We start from the raw sequence: 27,510 nt of genomic DNA, 5'->3' as shown, positions 1-27,510 counted from the left end.
GAGAGTATTCCAACACAGAACCATTCACATCTATGAGCAAGCCTCTGAAAATGGCCCTTTCAACCACAGCTTCCAGCTGGCACTAGGCCTTCAACCCTCCACCTCGGTCAGACCACTGCAAACACCTCTTGTTCCCTGTTCCATGACCCGTGTATCTATCCAGCTACCATGATAATCATCCTAAAATGATCATTACTATTATCTTTGTCTTACTCAAAAGCTTTCCGAAGTCCCAAGTTACCTTAATGTACTCACAATCTAGACCCAACCTATACTCCTAAAATAAATTTTCTGCCTACCCAAGCCCACTGAATGAGCCACCCTAATCTCTACTTTTCCCTAAATAGGTCACAAGCCATCCCAAATCTCATCTTCATACCTTCGACTTCTGGTTTCCCCATGGCAAAGCCCATTCCCACCTCTAATTCTAAACCCTTTATTTTTCCCTTATGGCTCAACACAAATTCCTTATTCAGAAGTCCTAAGTGATCATTTCTTCCTCTAAAAACCTAGAGGGAGCCATTAAGTATGACACAGTAGTCCAAATAGGGTCTATTACATTACAATAACAAGCAGCCCCACAATCTCAGGGGCTTACAACAAAGATTTACTTCTCACTTATGTGAAATGTCCAATACAAATCAACACTGCTTCTGGCTCCTTATCATTTTCATTCTAGGACACAAATCAAGGGAGTGCCTTCATCTTGAAACTGCTGCTCATCGTGACAGAAAGAAAAGAGAACATGAGGATTCCTGATTTAAGGAAGCTTTAGCTCAGAAGGCCCATGTGTCACTTCCACTCATATTTCATTGGCTGAAGCAAACCATATGACCAAACATGATGTCAGTGAGGCAGGGAGAGAAGAAACAACAAATATTTTCAAATTTTCAAACAGTATTAAAATCTTTAATAAATGAATCAGCCTGCATAGTGAACACTTCCTAGCAATACCCTCATACCTCTAGAGTACAGGTTTCATGGTCGGCAACAAGCCACTTATTGGTATTCTGTTCTAATATGATGATAGCAGTGGATTTGAACATTTTCAACTCCAAGTCGAAACCCTGAAAGAACTGTTGATCAGTATACATCAGAACCAATAATGTCTCTCGGATTGCCAGTTTGTGAATTTAGTTTACCAATGCAATTAAATTCTAGTACAACAAAATAAATTGGACATGAATTTAAAGTGCACTCTAACAGTATAGGGATTGTAGTTATTTGTCTAGAAATATGTTTTGTTACTAATATAATTTGGCTGGGTTTGTTTCGCAGTTTTGAGATCGACAAATTTAAAATCATGAGATATGCGGTATTAAAATCCCACTACACGTACAAAATTAGGAGCAATGCAAACCCTCCGCAATTAAGCAAAACATGAAGAACTTCATTTCATAGTTGGTGAGCCGTGGAAAACTACAAACTGCTCACACTGCACCACAGGAAGGTGCCAATTTAGCTGATCTGCGGACACCCACTGACTCTTTTAGTACTGTGGAAACTGATTCACAAATTATGTTACTCACTATTGTGCTGTAGCTTTCACAGTCAATACTTACGAATTAAAATTATTTTTAATTCCATAATAATGTCATCCATACATCCAGTGACGCTGAAAAACATGGTCAAAAATCGGTAACTTTTGAACTACTGCCAAAATATATACCATGCTGTTCATTTGGGCACAAACTCAGAGCTATTCAAGATAATATGGAGGAAATAAACACAGCATCAAAGCAACAGTAAGATAGGACGGCTGTAGATTTATGAGCCGTGAAGTTAACCTTTTTTTTTTTTTTCCCGGGAGAAAACAAGTCTTGGAAGATATGCGTTATGAATTAACGTGAGTTCTTCACATATCGCCCCAACGATAAACCCCACCGCCACCCTGAATGTTAAATCTTTCCACAAAGAGGAAGGCCATGAGGGCACATTCCCGATAACTACATTTCATTCAGGTGTTTTGCCCATATACCACTTTTCATCCAGAAGAAAAATGAGAAAATATTGACATGTTTAAACCATGGTAAGTACCTAACAGCTCTCTGTCTTCTATTTAAAGACACAGCTGTCAAATCCATCACTTACAGAGATATTTGAGAGTGCTCCTCCAGTAAATCTGTGATGAAAACTGCCTGTGGAAAACCTCTACTGGTATTAATTTTTACAATCCTATTGAGCCTCATGTTAACAAAATAAAAATGTATTATGCTCACTTTATTTATATGGCAGGTGTGGAAAGCTCTGGAAGGCTACTTGGTTTCTTGTGGCTGCCATAGCTGTCTTTCCAAATTTTCCAGTGAAAACAAATACTGACTTAAAAAAAAAAAAATGTAATCCCAAGGGTGAGGAGGATGTAAAATATTAAGTCAAGCCAGTATCACAAACATCTGCATGCCTACTATGTGCACCGCAGTGCGCCAGATTTAAGCCTAAAATCCTCACTCAATGAGCTGTTTGATAAGCTATCAAATAAGCAACTGTCTTATGAACTCCGACTGAAGCTCATTTGTGTATATGGCTCAGGGAAAATGGTCAGCACAATTTAGTGGACCTTCTGACTCCTTCTCGGTCAAGAAAATGTTGCTAACTGCTGCTATTTACCCAAAATTACCTCTAGGAGGCAACTGCACTGAAATTCTTGCACCGCTTTTCATTCCTGTTGTTGTGTTAGAATGCTTTGCTAATATGGAATTAATTTCACACTCACCTCCCTAACCCTACCATAAAATTGTTTACTTGCCAGCTCTTCTCTCCTGCTCAGTTTGTTTTTACAAATGATGTTTCAAGGCCCCATCAACTCAGCTGGGTTTATGAGACTGGCTTTGACCTTTTGCAAATGAAGCAGGGCAGTCATTGCCTTGTCCTCTCAAACCTATCACCCCTTCAACCCCGAAGAATTTACAGAAGATATTCACTGACTCTTAAGAGTTAAGGTCTTGGGGGTTCACCACCCTTCCTGTTGTCTTTTCATAATGTCCCTTGTCAGGGATTCACACCTGAATTCACACCGAGGGGCGCACAGTCAGAACTGGTGGGAGGTGGGGGGTGGGGAACAGGGTAAGTGAACTTGAATGGGGACAAGTTACATCTTTATTCCACTAATCTCACACTGAATGTAGCAGCAACGTCAACGATGAATACGGTCAATGGAACACAATACTATCAGCTGTGCTGACGATTTCTGTCACCAAAAGAAATCATGGATATTCTCATCTCACATTTCAATTGTGCCAGATGTGCTAGGATATTGTTTACGTGCATTCCTACTTCAAAGTTACAGTAGTTATGAGGCCTGCCCCAAGAGCTTTTTAAATGCGTTACTGAAGTTCAAATACCACCTTACATCACACTTTTTAAAATATTGGATAACTGTATTTCAATATAACGGGTTTTCTTGGTTGTAGTACTGATTTTATTTTATGAATTAAAAACATAGTGCATTTCCTGGGGGCACCTGGCTGGCTCAGTCAGTAGGATATGCAACTCTTGATCTTAAGGTCGTGAGTTCAAGCCCCACACCAGGCCTAGAGCTTATTTTAAAAATAATAAAATCAGAATGGAAAAAAAATGGTTAAGATGGTAAATGTTACATTTTTTTTAAAAAATGTGTTTCCTTTGTTGTAGTGCTGATTTTATTTTGTGAATTAAAAACATAATCCAGGGGCGCCTGGGTGGCTCAGTCGTTAAGCGTCTGCCTTCGGCTCAGGTCATGATCCCAGGGTCCTGGGATCGAGCCCCACATCGGGCTCTCTGCTCAGCGGGAAGCCTGCTTCTCCCTCTCCACTCCCCCTGCCTTGTGTTCCTTCTCTCGCTGTGTCTCTCTGTCAAATAAATAAAATCTTTAAAAAAAAAAAAAAAAAAACATAATCCATACGTAATATCCTGCCAAAAGGGGCCCATGGCTCAGAGAAAGAACACCGGTGATGTGGTACGGGGACAGTTCTCAGGACCGGGAAAGAAACTGAAGCCGGGAGAGGCTCCGTGGCTGCTCTAAGTTATTCAAAAAATAGGAACAGTAGCTACCACCCAGATCATTTTTTAATACCTACTGTATTTGTTTCCTATTACTGCCATAACAAACTACTTTAAATTTGGCAACTTAAAACAATACAAACATTATTTTATTACTCTGCATGTCGAAGTCCAAAATGAGTCTAATTGGGTTACAATCAGCATTGACAGAGCCACAATCCTTCCGGAGGCTCCAGAGAGAAGCCATTTCCTTGCCTTTTCAAGTTTCTACCAGATGCCCACGTTGCTTGGTTCATGGCCCATCAAGCTCCACATCACTCTACTTCTGACATCACATCTCCTTCTGCTTCTGACACTCCTGCATCCACCTTTCACTCATAAAGACCCTTGTGATGACATGGGGCCCACCCGACTCATCCAGGACAATCTCCCTACCTCTAAATCCTTAATTTAACCACACCTGCCATATCCCCTTTTGCCACGTAAAGTAACCCTCACAGCTTCCAGGGATTCGGATGTGGAGCTCTTTGGGAAACCTTATTCTGTCTACCACACTAACCCTATTTCCAGCTATGCTTTACCTGGTAAAACAATCAAATGAGTTTGAAATGATCTTCAGCATATAAAAACAGAGAGGCAAACTCTCTGAGAGAGACTCTTAACTATAGGGAACAAATGGAGGGTTGCTGGGGGGGGGACTTGGGTGGGGGTTGGGCTCAATGGGTGATGGGGATTAAGGAAGGCACTTGCTGGGATGACCACTAGGTGTTTTATGTAAGTGAGGAATCACTAAATCCTACTCCTGAAACCAATACTACACTATATGTTCACTAACTTGAATTCAAATAAAAACTTAGAAGAAAAAAAAGTATCTTCAGAATCGAGAATTTTGAGGTTTTAAGTTCAGAGTTCAAGGTCACAAAGCCAGCAAGGGACAGAAACAGGACTCGGTCCTCTTAGCCACCAGCCTCTAACAAGAGCTACTTTGGGATGCCTATTATGTGTGAGCTCTTTGCATGTTCAATATCCCCCTATCCCTTGTCCTCCAGACTTGCTGTCCTACATTCTCTAGACCTGCCCTCACTTAGCCTTGAATGCAAAGTTTAATGCTTTCTTTTGAGGCTTTTGGGAGCCTAGTGCCTTCACTGCCATGTCCCCAGTCAGTCCAGAATTTTATTTTTATTTATCCAGTATTAACCTTACCTTACTGGACATACTTCAGAGTAGGGGGAAGCAAAAAGGAAAGGCTCACTTAGCAGCTTCTTTATTCCTCCCCATAACTCATAAGAATGAAAACCCAGCCTTGAAGGGAAGGCCTTTCACTCTCTGTGAGCCCTTCTCCAGGATATCTCAGGCGCATTCAACGACCAGTTCTGCCCTTCTGGTCAAGGCTTTCTTTTGGATTCTACTGGGAACGTGGTGAAGGGCCCATCCCCGCTCTCAAACAGTTTACAACCTAAGGGATGCAAGCGGGAGGAGGCAGAAATCGATCAGTGTAAACCTGACCATTAGAGAGGGAGGGACACGGCCAGTGACCCAGGCTGGTGGTCAACATTGTGAAGAGGCTCTTAATAAGAAATCAAACTAGAAGGACCTTCAGAACAGGCAGGAGCTCTGCAGAATGAAGAGGGTTTTGAAGGGTGAGAGAGCACTGCTGGGCAGGAACAGAACACAGAGGCTAGAAATCATGGCGTAGTTCAGGGAAGCGTTTTATTTGGGCTGCAGAGAAGAGGGGAGAGAGGAACAGAACACTGAACCTGGAATCAGAAAGCCTACTTGGAGGAGCCAGCTGTCACTATCTGTGTAACCACAGTTACTTGATTATGCCAAGCTTTCTCGTCCATAAAAAAATGGATAATATGAATGTTAGTTCTGAGGGGTGTTATGCAAAATAAATAACATGATGTAAATGCATCTGCAAAAGTGTTCATCTGCATTTGAGGGTACTATAGGGTAGTGAAGCATTACCTGGAAAGAAAGGGGAAGAGGAGACATAGTGCAGATGGGCCCCCACTCATGATGGTTCTACTTACAATTTTGTGACTTAGAGATGGTGCAAAAGCAATACACACTCGGGAGAAACCGTATTGAATTATTGAATCTGGATCTTTTCCCAGGCTAGCAATATATGGTAGGATGCTCTCTCGTGATGCTGGGAAGTGGCAGCCCCAGCTCCCAGTCAGCCATGCATTCATAAGAGTCAACAACCAATACACTTTCAACCATTCTGTACCCATACAGTCATTCTGTTTTTCACTTTCAGAACAGTACTCAATAAGTTACATGAGATATTTGACACTTTATTCTAAAATAGGCTTGGTGTTACATGATTTGGCTCAACTGTAGGCTAATCTAAGTGTTCTGAGCACGTTTAAGGCAGGCTAAGCAGCTTAAGGCTAAGCTATGATATTCAGAAGGCTAGGTGTATTAAGTACGTTTTTGGCTTATGATATTTTCAATTTATTATGGGTTTATCAGGACGTAACCCCATTTTAAGTCAAGGAAGATCTGTATAGTATTATCAACAGTCTGAGGAGGCTCAAGAATAATGAAAACACACCTTCCTTCTAAAGATTCAATCCTTTTCTACTCGGACCTTTTTTACCCAGTAATGTTACGAGAACAACCAGATGTAAGATAAAATAACAGGTCATGTATTATTTCAGAAGAGTTCCATTTAAAGGAAGTTACCTAGTGCTCCAAAGACTTGAGAATAAGAGCAAATTCAGCATATATACCAGAAAGAGTCTAGAACTTTGCATGACTGAAACCTAACTGTATGAAACATACCACCCAAGGTTATAGTAGCATGTCTGTCTAAGAAGCCTCAGTAGAAACATCAATGTAAAGATTATTTTGAGTAACTAAAGCATTCGGGTACTTGTAAATAGACGTGAAAATAAGAAGTTTTCCTTAAAATAAGTCTGTTAAGAATGAACAGTCCACAAACTTTTTAATCAGTGTGTAAATATTTAATTTGTTTGGAAGAGCTATTTTTCTTAATTCCTTTGTCAACTTTGAATAAAAGTTTCCCTTAACTGAGATCTACTCTTAAAATTTCATCAACAACTACAACTACTTTGCTGTCTACAGTCTAAAAAAAATAAAATAAAATGATAACTGCTTTCATCTCTTTACAAAACATAGCCGAGGAATACAAGACTAGTGTCAAATGCACACTGAGGTATTCCTATTCCAAGCTGCAAGATCTTAGGTAAATGGCATCCTCAAGTCTGAGGTGCCTCATCTATAAAACAATGATAAAAATATGAAGATTACATGAAACCATTATTATAAAGCTTCTAACACTCAGATGGGTTGCAGAGACATGTATTCCCCACTCCTCATAATTCATTAGAGTTAATGACCACCCTGGCTTCTCCTCCCAGACTTCAAGAACCCCTCTCTAGAAGAGGAAGGAAGACTTACACAACTGGCTGATTGGCAAGTTTAGAGAGAAGGAAGGCCCACCTGTGGTAGGATCTGCTTACCTGAACGTACACTAACATTCTGATCTGCTTGTGTCTGTGCAGTAAGGAACCCACCCCAACCAGGCCTGGTAAATAAGCCCATCTGATTTAAGAGTAGAGTATGGGCAAGTCCACTCTGCCATGAACCCAAGGCCACATTCTTTACTCCTGCCATTATCAGGAGTAACATTGAAATTTTAATTCTCTACCTGTATAATTTTTGTTTTAATTTATTACTTGGTTCTGAGTTCAGATACATGGTAAAGAATGTTCTTTACTGTGCTCATACAACCCAAATAATAGGCACATAATACTAACTGCTATTACACCATCATCACCGAAATCCTCCTACCTGAGCTTCACCAATTTATATCCTGGTGCCTTCTTGACATCTTCATGTGAGTAGCTAATAAGCATTTCAACTCAACATATCCCAAATCCGACTCCTGATATCCACCTTCCACTCCACACACACCTGTTCTTCCCATATCCTTCCTCATCTCAGAAACAGCAACTCCTTCTTTCTGGCTGATCAAGCCAAAAAATATTTGCATCATCCTTGATCCCTCTCTTTTTCTTTCAATCCACAGTCCATCTGTCAGCCAAGTTGTGTTGGCTCCATTTCACATATTCAGCATCTACTCAATTCAAATACCATATCTCCCGGTACCACCCTCATCCAAAGCACCCCTATTTCTTGCCAGGAATTATTTCAACAGCCTCCTTAGCGGCCTCCATGCTTCTGCTCTGGCCCTCCCACATATCAACACACCGCCAGAGTAATTCTTTTCAAGTTCAAGTCAGAAAATGTCTCCTCCTTCTCAAAACCCACCAAGATTTCGCACCTCACTCAGGGTAGAAGCCAATATCTTCACAATGGCCTACGAGGCCCAATACGGTCCACATCCCCCACTGCCTGCCATATTCATTCCACTTAACTCTCCAACCTTACTACCTATTTCTTCCCCTCCTCCCTCAGAGCCTTTGCATTTGCTGTACCCTCCCCCTAGAACACTTGCTCCCAGTCATCCTTGGGTCTTTGTCTAAATGGCACCTCCCAGTAAAACCTTTCCCGATGACCCCATTTGAAACAGCACCCTTGCTCACACGCACCCTGCTCCCCCAATCCCTCGACTCTGTTATTTTTCTTCTTAGAACTCATCACCATCTGATATTTACTTTTTCTGTTTGTTCATTGTCTGTCTCCACTCGCTAGCATTAAAAGTTCCTGGAGGACAAAGACTTTGTTTCCCCAGAATGAGAACACTGTCTGATACACAGTCAACAACACCCAAATATTGGTTAAACAAATAAATGAATGAGATGGAGGCACATGATACAAATGTCTTTCTTCCTTGCCTGTGGCCTCTAGAAGGCTTGATAATAATAAATATCTTGAATAAACAAACCCCAAAATTCCAAAATTGCAAATTTCTCCATCTAAGGTAAATTCGTGAAGTTAGCTCAAGTTATAGCACAGAGAGAACATTTTTGTGGGAAGTTTCACTACAAAGCCCCGATGTTGTGTGGCAGTCTTGCATAGGTACCAAGTTGGCTTGCCGGTAACATAATTAGGTCACTGGGGGTAGGAATGCTTAGCAATGATAAAGAAATCTATATGTCTTCTCAAGTTAGTCTTCCTGTCGCTTCCACAGCTGTGCCTTCCCTCTTCCTTCTTCAGGATCAAAAGTCAGACTCTCAGCCATTCAACAGCATCTTTACTTCAGTAAATTCCTGAAATGCCCTGAAATGGGCAGTCATTTTGTCTTCTTCATGTACCCCTCTTTAAAATTTGTGATTCTTCAAACACACCTACAAAATTTCCCTTCCCTTTGTGTCAGAAGAACCCCTTGCAAATTATAGAGTGTTTTCTAATATGCAATATTGTTACCCCCCAAAAAAAAACAAACAAAAAAAACCATTCCAGCAAGGTCTGCAAATTTCATTTTTAAAATCTTATTAAGTATTCTAAAATGAGCAACTACAGAGAAGAAAGAAGAAAAGGGTGTATTACCCTCTGTCGGGCCCCTTATCTCTTCTGACTGTTGGCATAAGAACGCACTGTTGACTGTGTTTTGTAGGAACTCCCCATCACAAGAAAATGGTGCTTTTATCTTGAATCTCTTGCCCCAGAAATAATCCTGATTCCTCCATCCACCAGAGTGGTTTGTCAAAACACAATACTGAGAAGGAATTGAAGGATCAAAATTCAAAGGGGGTCCTAACTATTTAAGCCACAGGGAACAATGTAGGTCCCTGCAAATGGTACCTATCAAATGTAAATGAACTGCTGCATATGAAGCAGCCCGAGTACCAAGAATCTTGAGTACCAAGGAGCCTATATGTACCAACATCTGGCTTCTAGGACTTATACTGTATCATTGGTTGAATTACTTTACCTTTAAAATCACTTTCTACAAAACACTAACATTAGAAGTGGCAAATCATAAACTAACCATTCATTCAACAAATGTTTATTGAGCACCTACTATGCTCCAGGTACTCTCCTAGGTAGTAAGGATAGAGAAACCACAGAACAAAAGAATTCCTGCCCTCATGGAGTTTACATTCTAGTTGCCCTTCAAAAAGAAAAGTTATTTCCAAAGCGAGATTCATTGCTGGTGTGGAACCCACTTTGTATAGTAGAAAAAAACATGGAGTTTGGAATCCAGAGGTCAGGGTTCAAGTCTGGACAATGCCAACTGGTTGCCTTGCATCCTTGAGGAAGTTCCTTCATTAACTTTCCAGATCTTTAGTTTTGTGTATTATACCAGGATACAAAGGATGAAGGAAAGCACCTAGCAAATCACCTGTCATATGGAAGGTGCTGAATATTTCTAAAGAACAGTGATAATAATTGGTATGACTCTCTAACCCAGGACTGGAAAATTATGGCCCTCAGGCTAAAACCAACTGGCCATCTGTTTTTGTAAACAAAGTTGTATCAAGACAGACATTTGTATATAATCTATAGCTGCTTTCATGCTCCAACAGCAGATTTGAGCAGTTGTCACAGGCTGTTTGACCCACAAAGCCTCATACTTTCGCTCTCTGACCCTTTAGAGAAAAAACTTGCCAACTCCTGCTGTAATCCTGGCGTTATGCCAAATGATCCAAGAACAGGGACCAACAGCATCACCCAGCAGTGGGTTTGAAAAGCAGAATCTGAGGCCCCACTCCAGACCTGAGTCAATGCACATTTTAGCAAGATCCCCAAGTGTGAATCCTTTGACATGGAAGGCTGGGAAACAGGGCCATAGAGTGTAGCCATGACAGATGCATTTTCTTTTTTTTTTTTTTTTTTAAGAGTAGCACTAGGATTTATTGAACTGTGCCTTAGTACAGGCGCTGGGGCTTGCCCATGGTGCTCTTGATGTATAAAGTCCAGACATTCTGCCAATTCTTCTTGAGCAAGGACACCAGGAATTTGACTGCTAAGTGGATGTTGTACACAAGCTCGTCATCTGTCATCTTCACATGGCCAACAGCCACTGCCAGACACCGCACCTTCTTCATCTGGAATTTGATGGTGGACTTCACTTCATCCACTTTGGCCACCATGTTCTCATTGTGGGTCAGCAAGGAAGGGAACTTGCCAGTCTTATTCAGGCCTGGGCCCAGGATTCGTGGGATCTGCTTGATCAGAGATTCTGAAGCCAAAAAGGCATCATACTTCTTGACCAGCTTCTTGACTAATTTCTTACTCTTGTTGAGTTTCTTCAGCGCCTCAATGTCCATGTCGGGAATATCCACTGCCTTGGCCTCATCACAGTGCTGCTGATCCCCCAGAACACACACAGAGAACTTGGGGTGGGGAGTGGACTTAAGCCTGACGGTGCCCGAGAAGCGTTTGTCCTTCTGAGGGTCATAGTTCTTCAGGCTGATCTGCAGCTCCACCATTTCCAAAAACTTCCAGGGCTTGTGCTGGTTCCCATGCAGGACTTCCCGCACCACCTTGTACAGGGTGTCATGGGAGACTTTGCTGCTCATGGTTCTTTGTGCCACAGTAACCGGAAAAGAGACAGATGCATTCTTGCTCTAAAATGATTGGGTCAATATCAACCTTCCCCTTCCTACCATTCTAGCCAATAGCTGGATTCAGAACAATGATTTTATACCTTAATGAACATCAGAATCACATATACAGCTTGTTGGAAATAGAAACTCCTTAGGCTTCCCTCTAGTGATTCTGATTTAATGAGTCTGAGGTGGGGTCAAACAATCCAAATTTTTTAAACTAATACCCCCTGAAGATATTCAGACATAAGTGATCCTGGAACATCACTTGGGAAACACTGAAGAGTATGCTTTTATATCATGTAGAGTTGGGCCAAAAATCAAAAGCTTCATTCATGCCCATTGTTACTAACATTTTTCTTTTATTTTTTTTAAAGATTTTATTTATATATTTGACAGAGAGAGAGAGAGCACAAGCAGGGGGAGTGGGACAGGGAGAGGGAGAAGCAGACTCTCCACTGATCAGGGAGCCCACTGCGGGGCACAATCCCAAGACCCTGGGATCACTACCTGAACCAAAGGCAGACGCTTAACCAACTGAGCCACCCAGGCACCCCATCATTTTTCTTTTAAATACTGAAAACAGCACCAGAACATTGGTCAGCAGTAGTTTATTGCAAAGTAATGACTCCATGGCTGTCCAGGGGTTAAATGCCTTACCTCTCAGCTACTACTTCACCACCATTATTGTTTTCAGTGACAAGAATCCATTTTCATATGTTCATGACCTTATTCAAGGAACTTTACTGAACACCAGAGGTTTGTTAAGCCATCATTCTAGGTAGATTGGGAGTCCAACACTGAGGGACCCACATAACATTCACTCCTAGCACAAATATCCATCCAGGGCCCGCTCCATAGCGAGGTCCTGCTCTAGGTCAGGGGTTGGCAGAGGTTTTCTCTAAAGAACCATATAGGAAATATTTGAGGCTTTGTGGGCCACATATTTTTACTTCAGGGTTTTTTTTACCCCTTTTTTAACCCTTTAAAATGTAAAAATCATTCTTGCTTCTCCTGCAATACAAAAACCAGCTATGGGCCAGATTTGGCCTGTGGGTTGTATCTTGTACATCCCTGCTCCAGGTGATGGAGCTACGGTAGTGAATAAAACAGACAGGAGACCCTGCCCTCTAGGAGACCATCCTCCAGCAAAAGGACACATATGATCAACAAATTAATGGATTAAAATGTAGATAGCAAGTCAGTTCTATGTAGAAAAATAATAAGGAGGGACGCCTGGGTGGCTCAATCAGTTAAGCGGCTGCCTTCGGCCCAGGTCATGATCCCAGGGTCCTGGGATCAAGTCCCACATCGGGCTCCTTGCTCAGCAGGGAGCCTGCTTCTCCCTCTCTCTCCCTCTGCTTGTGCTCTGTCAAATAAATAAAATGTTTAAAAAAAAAATAGTAAGGGGATAAAAAGTGACAGCAGAAGAAGACTTTTAACAGAGGGTGGCCAAGAAAGGTGATATTTAAGCAGAAATCTGAATGAAATAGGGATACGGATACAGCAGGATCACAGATACACCAAGGCCTGGTCAAGTTAATTTTACTGGTTAGTTTTACTGGAATTTTAAAAACAAAAATAAATAAAACATGGGCTTTGAGAAAGAAAAAAAATATCATTATGGGGAATAATGTGAACACCACATGAGAACACAGGAAAACAACATCCAAAACAAACAAATAATTCACAATAAAAAGGGCTTCGGGCACAAATATTAATAGTCAAGACAGAAGTGAAAGTTTTACTACATGATATACATGCAAATATTTCACAGAGGTCCTGAAAAAGTCAGCACCAACTCAAGCTTCATTAACACTCAGATGCAATTCACAACCTTTTCATATTGAGAAATGCTCCCTGCCTCTTAAAAAATCATTTGAATTCCTTCTTTCCCTGACTTATGGCCTGCCACTCTGCTTTCCAACCTCACGTTAATCCATTAGAAGCATTAATTTTGAGATCAGCTGATCCTCACTTTAGAAGTTTGTTGCAAAGGAGTGCCTGGTCTTTGGAGAGTTACAGTAAAGGGGGAAAATTAAAGGACACCAACTCTGTCAACTGGCTAGAAGTGGCAGAGGTCAGAGAGACCATCAGCTAAAGTCACAGAGGCACTGGGCTGAGATGTAAGGACAATGGGCATGACCCCTGATGGGTCCACCATGAAAAAAAGTTGTGCACACAGAAAGATGGTGGAGGACTAGGAGACCTGGATTTCGTCTGGTCTCAGGAATTCAGCTGGATAGGGATCAAACCATTCTGAACACCTACAAACTCAACAGGAGATCAAAGAAAAGAATAGCAACAACTCTCTGAACAGAAAAGCGACCACTTTCTGGAAGGTAGGACGTGCAGAGAAGTGAATCTGAGGCGATATTCAGGAGGATAGACGGCGGGGGAGGGGCCTCCATCGGCCAATACCGGCAAGTGATAGAGCCCCGGAGCACAAAATCGGAACTTTTAGAAGTCGGCTCCGCTGTGGGATGTCACTCCAGTGGCTAAGCGGGGGGTGGAACCCTCGCAGGACAGCGTGGTCTCGGGACCCTCGGGGTCACAGAAAGACCGGGGGTGCCTGAGTGCGGCAGAGCTGCCAGGTATCGGAACAGGGAAGCTGGCTGCAGAGATGGAGCCCAGGCGCGGGCTCTCAGCTCGGGGTTGCCATAAACCGTGATCCACGGCACAGTCGGGCCACTGCTCCTCCAGCAGGGACCCAACAAGCGGCAGATCCAGGGAGACTCCCCTTCTTCCCCCGGGAGGAGAGGCACAGGAGCGCACCACAGGGATCTGCTGGGTTTAGAGACTCCACACGGGGTCGGATGCCAGAGATAGAAACGCTTGGTCACAGGCCGGGTGAGCACGCAGTGCGGTCGGAGACCGGGGAGACGGGAGTGACTGACGGCTTTTCTCGGGGGCTCACTGAGGAGCGGGGCCCCGAGTTCTCAGCTCCTCCGAGACGGAGATTGGGAGGCCCTCATTTTCACTCTCCACCTCCAAAGCTGTAGGGAAAGCTTGCAGGGAACAAAAGCTCCTGAGAGCAAACCCGAGCAGATTACTTAGCCCAGACCAGGCAAGGACGGGGCAATTCCGACTCCAGCAGACATTTTGGAACCACGGCAACAGGCCCCTCCCCCAGAAGATCAGCGATAACAGCCAGACAAGCCCAAGTTTACCGATCAATGAGAACGGCAGAACTCCAGAGCTAGGGGAATACTGCACATAGAATCCATGGCTTTTTTAAGATGATTCTGTAGGCTTTCAAAGTTAATTTTTTTTTAAATGTCTTTTTTTTTTCTTTTTTTGAATTTTTCTTTTTCCCTTTCTCAACGAACATCTTATCAATCCCTTTTTTAAAAAACATTTTTATTTTTCATTTTTAGAGTCATATTCTATCCCTTCATAGTACTTATCTGTATTTTTGGCATATATATGTAAATTGTTCTCTCTTTAAAATTTTGAGATAGTTTCTTCTAACAGATCAAAATATACCCTAAATCTCTAGTGTATGGTTTTTTCTACTGCCCTGCCTGATCACATTCTCTCCCCTTTTTTTTTTTTTAAATCCTCTTCTTTCTTTTTTCAAACAACTTATCAATTCCTTTTATAAAATTTTTTATAATTTCCATCTTTACAGTCATATTCCATCCCTTCATCATATCAACCCTTATTTTTGTACATATATAAGTTTTCCTTTCTTTAAAATTTTGGGAGGCACTTTCTTCTAACAGACCAAAATACACCCAAAATCTAGTGTGTCGCACTGATCTATATACCAGCCTGATCATATTTGATCATATTCTGTTTTTTTCTTTGATTTGTTCTGTTTTTCTTTGTTTTTATCTTTATCTTTTTCTTTTTCTTTTTTTTTTTTTTCTTTTTCTTTTTTCTCTCTTTCCCTTTCTTTTCCCAGTGCTTCAGGTCTTTTCTGATTTGTTTAGAGTATATTTTCTGGGGATGTTGTTACCCTGCTAGCTTTTTGTTCTCTCATTAATCTATTCTCCTCTGGACAAAATGAAAAGATGGAAAAAATCACCTCAACAAAAACAACAAGAGGTAGTACCAACTGCCAGGGACCTACTCAATACGGACATTAGTACGATGTCAGATCTAGAGTTCAGAATCATCACTTTAAAGATACTAGCTGGGCTTGAAAAAAGCATGGAAGTTATTAGAGAAACCCTTTCTGGAGAAGTAAAAGAACTAAAATCTAACCAAGTCGAAATCAAAAAGGCTAATACTGAGGTGATATCAAAAATGGGGGCTCTAACTGCTAGGATAAATGAGGCAGAAGAAAGAATTAGCGATATAGAAGACCAAATGATGGAAAATAAAGAAGCTGAGAAAAAGAGAGATAAACAACTACTGGATCACGAGGGCAGAATTCGAGAGATAAGCGATACCATAAGATGAAACAACATTAGAATAATTGGGATCCCAGAAGAAGAAAGAGAGAGAGGGGCAGAAGGTATACTGGAGCAAATTATAGCAGAGAACTTCCCTAATTTGGGGAAGGAAACAGGCATCAAAATCCAGGAAGCACAGAGAACCCCCCTCAAAATCAATAAAAATAGGTCAACACCCCAACATCTAATAGTATAACTTATGAGTCTCAGAGACAAAGAGAAAATCCTCAAAGCAGCTCAGGAGAAGAGATATGTAACCTACAATGGTAGAAACATTAGATTGACAACAGACCTATCCACAGATACCTGGCAGGCCAGAAAGGACTGGCAGGATATATTCAGAGCACTAAATGAGAAAAATATGCAGCCAAGAATACTATAACCAGCTAGGCTGTCATTGAAAATAGAAGGAGAGATAAAAAGCTTCCAGGACAAACAAAAACTAAAGGAATTTGCAAACACGAAACCAGCCCTACAAGAAATCTTGAAAGGGCTCCTCTAAGCAAAGAGAGAGCCTAAAAGCAACATAGACCAGAAAGGAACACAGACAATATACAGTAACAGTCACCTTACAGGCAATACAATGGCACTAAACTCCTATCTTTCAATAGTTACCCTGAATGTAAATGGGCTAAATGCCCCAATCAAAAGACACAGGCTATCAAGACCCATCGATATGCTATCTGCAAGAGACTCATTTTAGACCCAAAGACACCCCCAGATTGAAAGTGAGGGGGTGAAAAACCATTTACCATGCTAATGGACACCAAAAGAAAGCTGGGGTGGCAATCCTTATATCAGACAAATTAGATTTTAAACCAAAGACTGTAATAAGAGATGAGGAAGGACACTATATCCTACTTAAAGGGTCTATCCAACAAGAAGATCTAACAATTGTAAATATCTATGCCCCTAACATGGGAGCAGCCAATTATATAAGGCAATTAATAACAAAAGCAAAGAAACACACTGACAACAATACAATAATAGTGGGGGACTTTAACACCCCCCTCACTGAAATGGACAGATCATCTAAGCAAAAGATCAACAAGGAAATAAAGACTTTAAATGACACACTGGACCAAATGGACTTCACAGACATATTCAGAACATTCCATCCCAAAGCAACGGAATACACATTCTTCTCTAGTGCCCATGGAACATTCTCCAGAATAGATCACATCCTAGGTCATAAATCAGGTCTCAACCGGTACCAAAAGATTGGGATCATTCCCTGCCTATTTTCAGACCACAATGCTTTGAAACTAAAACTCAATCACAAGAGGAAAGTCGGAAACAACTCAAATACATGGAGGCTAAAGAGCATCCTACTAAAGAATGAATGGGTCAACCAGGAAATTAAAGAAGAATTAAAAAAATTCATGGAAACCAATGAAAATGAAAACACAACTGTTGGGGCGCCTGGGTGGCTCAGTTGGTTAAGCGACTGCCTTCGGCTCAGGTCATGATCCTGGAGTCCCTGGATCGAGTCCCGCATCGGGCTCCCTGCTTGGCAGGGAGTCTGCTTCTCCCTCTGACCCTCCCTCCTCTCATGTGCTCTCTCTCATTCTCTCTCTCTCAAATAAATAAATAAAATCTTTAAAAAAAAAAAAAATCACAACTGTTCAAAATCTTTGGGATGCAGCAAAGGCAGTCCCAAGAGGAAAGTATAGGGCAATACAAGCCTTTCTCGAGGAACAAGAAAGGTCTCAAGTACACAACCTAACCCTACACCTAAAGGAGCTGGAGAAAGAACAGCAAATAAAGCCTAAATTCAGCAGGAGATGAGAAGTAATAAAGATCAGAGCAGAAATCAATGAAATAGAAACCAAAAGAACAGTAGAACAGATCAACGAAACTAGGAGCTGGTTCTTTGAAAGAATTAACAAGATGGATAAACCCCTGGCCAGACTTATCAAAAAGAAAAGAGAAATGACCCAAATCAACAAAATCATGAATGAAAGAGGAGAGATCACAACCAACACCAAAGAAATACAAACAATTTTAAGAACATATTATGAGCAACTCTATGCCAGCAAATTAGATAACCTGGAAGAAATGGATGCATTCCTAGAGATGTATCAACTACCAAAACTGAACCAGGAAGAAATAGAAAACCTGAACAGACCTATAACCACTAAGGACATTGAAGCAGTCATCAAAAATCTCCCAAAACACAAAAGCCCAGGGCCAGATGGCTTCCCAGGGGAATTCTACCAAACATTTAAAGAAGAATTAATACCTATTCTTCTAAAACTGTTCCAAAAAATAGAAATGGAAGGAAAACTTCCAAACTCATTTTATGAGGCCACCATTACCTTGATCCCAAAACCAGACAAAGACCCCATCAGAAAGGAGAAGTACAGACCAATATCCTTGATGAACATGGATGCAAAAATTCTCACCAAAATACTAGCCAATAGGATCCAACAGTAATTAAAAGGATTATTCACCATGACCAAGTGGGATTTATCCCTGGGCTGCAAGGTTGGTTCAACATCCGCAAATCAATCAACGTGATACAACATATTAACAAAAGAAAGAACAAGAATCATATGATCCTCTCAATAGATGCAGAAAAAGCATTTGACAAAGTACAGCATCCTTTCTTGATCAAAACTCTTCAGAGTATAGGCATAGAGGGTACATACCTCAATATCATAAAAGCCATCTATGAAAAACCCACAGCGAATATCATTCTCAATGGGGAAAAACTGAGAGCTTTCCCCCTAAGGTCAGGAACGCGGCAGGGATGTCCACTCTCACCACTGCTATCCAACATAGTATTAGAAGTCCTAGCCACAGCAATCAGACAACAAAAAGAAATAAAAGGTATCTGAATCAGCAAAGAAGAAGTCAAACTCTCACTGTTTGCAGATGATATGATACTTTATGTGGAAAACCCCAAAGACTCCACCCCAAAACTGCTAGAACTCATACAGCAATTCAGTCAAGTGGCAGGATATAAAATCAATGCACAGAAATCAGTGTCATTCCCATACACCAACAACAAGACAGAAGGAAGAGAAATTAAGGAGTCGATCCCATTTACAATTGCACCCAAAACCATAAGATACCTAGGCATAAATCTAACCAAAGAGGCAAAGGATCTGTACTTAGAAAACTATAAAATACTCATGAAAGAAATTGAGGAAGACACAAAGAAATGGAAAAACATTCCAGGCTCATGGATTGGAAGAACAAATATTGTGAAGATGTCAATGCTACCTAGAGCAATCTACACATTCCATGCAATCCCCACCAAAATACCATCCACTTTTTTCAAAGAAATGGAACAAATAATCCTAAAATTTGTATGGAACCAGAAAAGACCCCGAATAGCCAGACGAATGTTGAAAAAGAAAAGCAAAGATGGCGGCATCACAATTCCAGACTTCCAGCTCTATTACAAAGCTGTCATCATCAAGACAGTATGGTACTGGCACAAAAACAGACACATAGATCAATGGAACAGAATAGAGAGCCCAGAAATGGACCCTCAACTCTATGGTCAACTAATCTTTGACAAAGCAGGAAAGAATGTCCAATGGAAAAAAGATAGTCTCTTCAACAAATGGTGTTGGGAAAATTGGACAGCCACATGCAGAAGAATGAAACTGGACCATTTCCTTACACCACACACACAAATAGACTCCAAATGGTTGAAAGACCTAAATGTGAGGCAGGAGTCCATCAAAATCCTAAAGGAGAACACAGGCAGCAACCTCTTCGACCTCAGCCACAGCAACTTCTTCCTAGAAACATCACCAAAGGCAAGGGAAGCAGGGGCAAAAATGAACTATTGGGACTTCATCAAGATAAAAAGCTTTTGCACAGCAAAAGAAACAGTCAACAAAACCAAAAGACAACCGACAGAATGGGAGAAGATATTTGCAAATGACATATCAGATAAAGGGCTAGTATCCAAAATCTATAAAGAACTCCTCAAACTCAACACCCAAAGAACAAATGATCCAATCAAATGGGCAGAAGACATGAACAGACATTTTTCCAAAGAAGACATCCAAATGGCCAACAGACACATGAAAAAGTACTCAACATTGCTTGGCATCAGGGAAATCCAAATCAAAACCTCAATGAGATACCACCTCACACCAGTCAGAATGGCTAAAATTAACAAGTCAGGAAACAACAAATGTTGGTGGGGATGTGGAGAAAGGGGAACCCTCCTACACTGTTGGTGGGAATGCAAGCTGGTGCAACCACTCTGGAAAACAGTATGGAGATTCCTCAAAAAGTTGAAAATAGAGCTACCATACGACCCAGCAATTGAACTACTGGGTATTTACCCCAAAGATACAAATGTAGGGATCCGAAGGGGTATGTGCACCCCGATGTTTATAGCAGCAATGTCCACAATAGCCAAACTGTGGAAAGAGCCAAGATGTCCATCGACAGATGAATGGATAAAGAAGATGTGGTGTATATATATACAATAGAATATTATGCAGCCATCAAAAGGAATGAGATCTTGCCATTTGCAACGACATGGATGGAACTGGAGGGTGTTATGCTGAGCGAAATAAGTCAATCAGAGAAAGACATGTATCATATGACCTCACTGATGAGGAATTCTTAATCTCAAGAAACAAACTGAGGGTTGCTGGAGTTGGGGGTGGGGTGGGAGGGATGGGGTGGCTGGGTGATAGACATTGGGGAGGGTATGTGCTATGGTGAGCGCTGTGAATTATGCAAGACTGTTGAATCACAGATCTGTACCTCTGAAGCAAATAATGCAATATATGTTAAGAAGAAAAAAAAAAGATGATAGCAGGAGGGGAAGAATGAAGGGTGGGAAATTGGAGGGGGAGACGAACCATGAGAGACGATGGACTCTGAAAAACAAACTGGGGGTTCTAGAGGGGAGGTGGGTGGGAGGATGGGTTAGCCTGGTGATGGGTATTAAAGAGGGCACGTTCTGGGCGCCTGGGTGGCTCAGCTGGTTAAGCGACTGCCTTCAGCTCAGGTCATGATCCTGGAGTCCCGGGATCGAGTCCCACATCGGGCTCCCTGCTCAGCAGGGAGTCTGCTTCTCCCTCTGACCTTCCTCCCTCTCATGCTGTCTCTCATTCTCTCTCTCGCAAATAAATAAAATCTTAAAAAAAAAAAAAAAAAAAGAGGGCACGTTCTGCATGGAGCACTGGGTGTTATGCACAAACAATGAATCATGGAACACTACATCAAAAACTAATGATGTAATGTATGGTGATTAACATAACAATAAAAAAATTTTAAAAAACACTGCGATATAAGTAAAAAAAAAAAAAAAAACTCTTTCTCCCTCTCCCTCTGCCCCTCCCCACCTCAGATGGATAAATAAATCTTTTTTTTAAAGGAAAAAAAAAAAGTTGTGCACACAGACTGAATATACTACTGGCAGAAAGCTTGAGGGAGAAACAGCTTTGTTAGACTCTCCCATTCACCTTCTTTTGTTTCCAGGTAGAACACTGTCTTTTCTCCAAAGAGATGCTTTGTTCCCTCAAGTTAAAGTCTCAAGAAAAGATAGAGATTGCGAGACAGAAGGACCCCGTGGCAAACATGGGCTGCATCAGTGAACTCTGTGGCCAGAAATCATTCTCACCACTTTACTGGTTTGAGATAGGCAATTTGTGAGCCTAGGTAAGTAGTCTCTCCAAGAAATGCTCAAGAGATATAACACACGTGGCTTTTCAAAATAAAACTGTTATACTCTGTTTCATTCATTACTAAGAAACTGGTTGATGACACTGACACAACCTATATGGTGATGGAGAAGGGGAAACAAAAAGAGCCCTAGCCCTTCCCCACATGGAAAAATTAGAGTTCCACAGTTTAGCAGCAAACGCTCTTCCTGCACGAGAAGAAGCCTTTTGTGGTTTGCCTCTGGGAGCCAACATGCCTACCAAAGCCTTCCCTGGGCTTACTGCCCCGACCACGGTTAGACTGACCAACTATCAGCCACTCTTGCTTTAGGTACTATTAGTTCCTAAAATACTGGACCAAGTGAATTTGCTTTCTAATCCTGGACTTGCCCTGTCTCACATTCCCCACCCCTGCTGTCAAGACAATAACACTGAATTAAGTACAAAACTCTAAAGGCTTCCTTTATAAGCCCAAATAGAAGGTGCTCTTAAAGAATACACACACACACACGCACACACACACACACCTTTTAATTTGCATTAAGTCTCTGCAGTCCCACAATCGCCTGGCATTGTTCGTTTTTGTTTTTGTTTTTTTTATTTTATTAGGTTAGTCACCATACAGTACATCATTAGTTTTTGATGTAGTGATCCATGATTCATTGTTTTCCTATAACACCCAGTGCTCCATGCAGTACGTGCCCTCCTTAATACCCATCACCAGGCTAACCCATCCTCCCCACCCCCCTCCCCTCTAGAACCCTCAGTTTGTTTCTCAGAGTCCATAGTCTCTCATGGTTCATCTCCCCCTCTCATTTCCCCTCCTTCATTTTTCCCTTCCTTCTGCTAATGTCCTCCATGCTATTCCTTATGTTCCACAAATAAGTGAAACCATATGATAATGGACTTTCTCTGCTTGACTTATTTCACTTAGCATAATCTCCTCCAGTTCCATCCATGTTGATGCAAAAGTTGAGGCATTGTTCTTGCCTTTCTTCCCTGACAGCTCACGGCCACCAGCCCCTGAGCTAAATCACAATCACTATCACTATCTCTCTACACAATTCATACACTGTCACCTCCAATTGATCTAGTGGATGGTGTGAGAGGAACTGAGCTTCTCAAAAGGCCACCAATTCCCCATTAGGAGATTTGAGCACAATAAAGTATGAAATCACTGGGTCATAAAATCCACGTTAATTTCCCAGATACGTAACATGTTTTAGAAACATTTACCACCACTGTATGCAGTTCCTGCTTTGAACTCGTCCTCCAGAGGTTAAGTGAAACACACACAGAATTCACTCACCAGGGGCGCCTGGGTGGCTCAGTCGTTAAGCGTCTGCCTTCGGCTCAGGTCATGATCCCAGGGTCCTGGGATCGAGCCCCGCATTGGGCTCTCTGCTTGGCGGGAAGCCTGCTTCTCCCTCTCCCACTCCCCCTGCTATGTTCCCTCTCTCACTGTCTCTCTCTGTCAAATAAATAAATAAAATCTTAAAAAAAAAAAAAATTCACTCACCAAATATTTCCAAGTCCCTACTTTGTGTCCAGAACTAATGCTAGCGACTTCTCTAGAAAACTTAAATACTGCTGCTGCTAATAGCTATCTCTTTTATAGCACTATGTCCACTTTACATGCGATGACATTTCATCTCCACATCTACACGAAAAGGTGGACGTTATTATTAGCCCCATTTTATAGTTCAGGAAACTGAGACACACTACATTAAGTAACAAATCTGAGTTTCCACAGCTATTCAGCGGCAAAACCAAAATTTGAAGAAAGTCTGGCTCCAGTGTCTAGGCCATTAACTGCCACACAACACCGCCTGCAACACCCCGGGATATCTACCTTCCCCATATGTAAGTGCAACACACGCAAAATTAATCTGCCCAGGGGCGCCTGGGTGGCTCAGTCATTAAGCGTCTACCTTCGGCTCAGGTCATGATCCCAGGGTCCTGGGATGGAGCCCCGCATCGGGCTCCCTGCTACGTGGGAAGCCTGCTTCTCCCTCTCGCACTCCCCCTGCTTGTGTTCTCTCTCTCGCTGTGTCTCTCTGTCAAATAAATAAATAAAATCTTAAAAAAAAAAAATTAATCTGGCCAGCATTTTCTGAGACCCTACCCTACACAGGACTCCAAAGCCAGATGTGACATGAGAGAAAATGAATCACACAGTATCCTCTCTCTGCTCTTGGTCATCTATCAGCAAATAAAAATCATGGTCTCCACTCATACATTTTAGTCCTTTAGGCATGAAATATAACTGTAGTTTCCTGTGACCTATGTGGTTCTTCCCCAGGAAACAGGCATCTTCAATCAATAAGGTAGAACATGTCTTGGTGTTTTCATCCTGCTGTTTGGCCTTTCCACGGACCATAGTTGGTCAACTCACCTTGGTGGCAATGGTTCCATGAACCCTTAAAGGGAAGAGTGGGGAGGTCTGGGGCACCTGGGTGGCCCAGTCAGTTGAGTGTCCAACCCTTGGTGTCAGGTCGAGTCATCATCTCATGGGTCGTGGGCGCCGGCTCAGCATGGAGTCTGCTTGAAGATTCTCTCCCTCTGCCCCGCCCCCTGCTTGGGTTCTCATGTTCTCTCTCCAAAATAAATAAATAAATCTTTAAAAACAAAAAAGGGGGCAGGGGGACACATCTAGGTGGCTCAGTTGGTTGAGCCTCCAACTCTCGATTTCAGCTCAGGTCCTGGTCTCAGGGTCGTGAGATCGAGCCCTGTGTCATGCCCCACATGGAGCTCTGCACTCAGCGTTGAGTCTGCTTGTCCTTCTCCCTCAGCTCCTCCACCACCCTTCCCCACCATTGGCACTCGCTCTCGCTCTCTCTCAAATAAATAAAATCTTAAAAAAAAAAAATGGGCAGGCCTATTTAACTGTTACTTCCTCATCCCCTCAATGGTCCCTTTTAACATCTTCCACATCCAGTGCCAACGCCTCGGGCAGTAATTTCTACTGCCACCTGCAGAGGCAGTGAAGCCTGCACTACACCACTCCCTATCCCAAAACAGAGGTCCTAGCTCCTGTACCACTTCCTCAGGCAAGACTGTCTTAGGGTGAGAACATGCCCAGTTCATAGCGTGTGCGGTGTGGCAGACCGTCTCCTTTCTATTTCATTAGCTCACCTAACAAAAACCAACTTGATTCCCTGGAAGTTTGCCAAGGAGAAAAAGTAAGAACACTCCTCCAGAAGTTGTCCCTTAAACGGATTTCTTACCTCTAGCATTGGCGATCCTTCCAGGGAAAAGGAGCAATAAAAACTACTGATGAGTATAATGCAATATAGTTTTTCCATTATTTATCTTTATTTAGCCATTCTAGTAGGAGTTTCACTTAAAAATCCATATTTCCTTCTTCTCAGATTTCTTAAATTCTTTTTGGTCAATCGATTGATCTAAAATGTGATGGTAACTCGTTGTGACATGTTACAGATAGCCACAAATGCTTTGACATTTCTCTGAGAGAGAGAGATGGAGTCTGTGTCCCTTCCCTTGGAAAATGAATGTGCCATGTGACCAATACTAGAATATTCAGGAATTACCCTGTGCCAATTTCTGGGCCCAGGCCTCAAGAGACTGACAACTTCTACTCCCTGGCTTTTGGAAAGCTTAGTCTCGAGCCCTGAGATGGTATTAAGAAGTACATGGAGAGACACTGAAACTACATGCAAAGAGACACAGCTGAGTTCAGGCTCCCAGCCCACCCAAGTGGGGGAAACATGAGTGAAGCTACCTTAAATCTTTCGCGCTAGCCCAGATGTCATCCGAATACCACCAAGCAACCCGATCCATGTGGAGAACCGTGCCCTAACCAAGTGTGCCTGATTGCTGATCTGCAGTCATGACATAATAAAATGTATTAAGTCATTAAGTCTTGGAGTCCTCTGTTACAAGCATCAACTAATCACCAGTCCTTCCTCAAAACCCCAACTTTCAGGCGCCTGGGTGGCTCAGTTGGTTAAGCAACTGCCTTCGGCTCAGGTCATGATCCTGGAGTCCTAGGATCGAGTCCCATATCAGGCTCCCTGCTCAGCAGGGAGTCTGCTTCTCCCTCTGATCCTCCTCCCTCTCATGCTGTCTCTCATTCTCTCTCTCACAAATAAATAAAATCTTAAAAAAAAAATTTAAAAAAAAAAACCCAACTTTCATTCACATTGTCTCACTCAACATCTTCTCTCCCAAACGATCCACTATTGACCAGCTTCTTGGCCGTCCCTCAACAGGTTCCTCTATTGCATCCCCTCCCCACTCGTCAGTCTTTCTAGAGGGTGTCTGGCTTGCTGGTTGCCATTTCCCATAGCACTGAAAAATTGCCTCTTTCACTGTAAAACCACCAGGATCTACACCCTCCTCTTCAAATTCCATCTGATCACTAAAGACTCCTATACCTTCAAATAAGTACAGTGCACTCACACTAAACACTTAAGGGAAGGCAAGAAATTGGGTTATCTAATTTTAAAACTTACTGATACGGTGTAGTAGCAAGCCTAGAGGGGAAAGCAACCTGGGGGAGAGATAAATGGGACTGGACCCTGGGATGGTGGCAGCAGAAATAGAGATAGTTTCAAGAGTAAGATTAAGGTCAAACTTATGGGACTGGGGTGAGTAAATTTCAGCACGCCTCAGAATGACCTTCTTAAAAATTCAGATTCCTAGGCTCAGACCAAGAGATTCTATCTCAGTACATCTGAGTGGGAGCCCAGGAATGTGTGTTCTAATAGCTTCCTGGTGATTCTGATGCAAGTGGCCACAGACCACTCTTTGAGAATCCCTACTTGAGGTCTTAGCACACGATGAGTGAGAAACAGGAGAAGAAATGATGAATCAACACTGCCTCCTAAGTCTCAAGACTGAGTAAGGCCAAGACAGAAACAGGGAGACCAAGAAGGGCTCCTTTACAGGGAGGGGACTGTTTCAAGCCAGATAGTATTAGGAAGAACCAGGCATCTCACTAACTGCACTTGTGAGTTTGGTTGCAGACCCAAAAGCACATTCTCCAACAAATCTTCCAGTGCCCAAGGCAATGTGCTCATCTCCACTTGCCTGACTCTGCAGCTCTCTCTCAACCAGGTCAGACCTGAATAGGGGGCCTCCCAAAACTCCAATCACAAGGTTTGAATTGAATTGAATTGGCTAAGCTTCAGCTCAGCCTAAAAGTCAGTAGGCACTCAGGATCAATTTCTTTTCAGATTCACTAAGCCTGAATCCTTAGTCATTGAAATTCACTAACCAAGTTTCCAAACATTATCACATCTTCCTCAATGTATCATCATCATCTACCAAAAAGAAAGGTAACTAGCAAGACTGAGCCCTCAGATCATGTGAGCTCTGGGTGGGGGGAAAAAAACCTCCCTCATCTCATATTCATGATCAGACTAGATAATCCTTTTGGATCTAAAAACCCTACGTGTTTCCCCTACAGTGTTCTGAAATAATTCCTTCTTAATAAACTCTTCTCCCTTCAAAGGAAAACTGAGGGTTCTTAAACCAGAAATGTGAAAGTTCAGTTGTGATTCACTTGAATCTTTTGCAAGAACATGGTAATAATGTACAAAGCTATGTGATTTCTAAGTAAATTATACTTTAATTTATAATGTCAAATGGACATAAAGTTGGAGTGTCACAATGTTTACATATCTATTAGCCTTAATTATTATTACCTACTACAGAACTAAGGGGGGAAAAAACATTTTTCCCCTGCTAGTGTTGTAAAACTAAATCTTCAAGTGTTAATAGATATGAATCAGTTGTGTGGGTTTTTTTTTTTTTTTTTTGAAGATTTATTTATTTATGGGGCTCAGTCGGTTAAGTGTCTGCCTTCAGCTCAGGTCATGACTCAGAGTCCTAGGATCCAGCCACCCCCCAACCCCACTCCCACTCTGTCAGGTTCCCTGCTCAGCCAGGAGTCTGCTTCTCCCTCTCCCTCTGCCCTTCCCCCAATATTGTGCTCACTCTCTCTCCCGCTCTCTCTCAAATAGAAAGGGAGAGAGAGAG

General features: G+C 42.1%; 1 protein-coding gene and 1 pseudogene across 5 annotated transcripts in view; both read right to left on the bottom strand.

Annotated features, from left to right (window-relative positions):
- Positions 1-27,510, bottom strand: part of TAFA4 (TAFA chemokine like family member 4) — a 175,248-nt gene that overhangs the window by 64,754 nt on the left and 82,984 nt on the right. The window lies entirely within an intron of this gene.
- LOC118529779 (large ribosomal subunit protein uL1 pseudogene) lies at positions 10,744-11,439 on the bottom strand (annotated as a pseudogene).

Source organism: Halichoerus grypus, chromosome 1 (genome assembly GCF_964656455.1).
Source record: "Halichoerus grypus chromosome 1, mHalGry1.hap1.1, whole genome shotgun sequence".
NCBI lineage: Eukaryota > Metazoa > Chordata > Mammalia > Carnivora > Phocidae > Halichoerus > Halichoerus grypus.
Note: the sequence above shows the minus strand (reverse complement) of the source record. Positions and strands in the feature narration are given on the sequence as shown.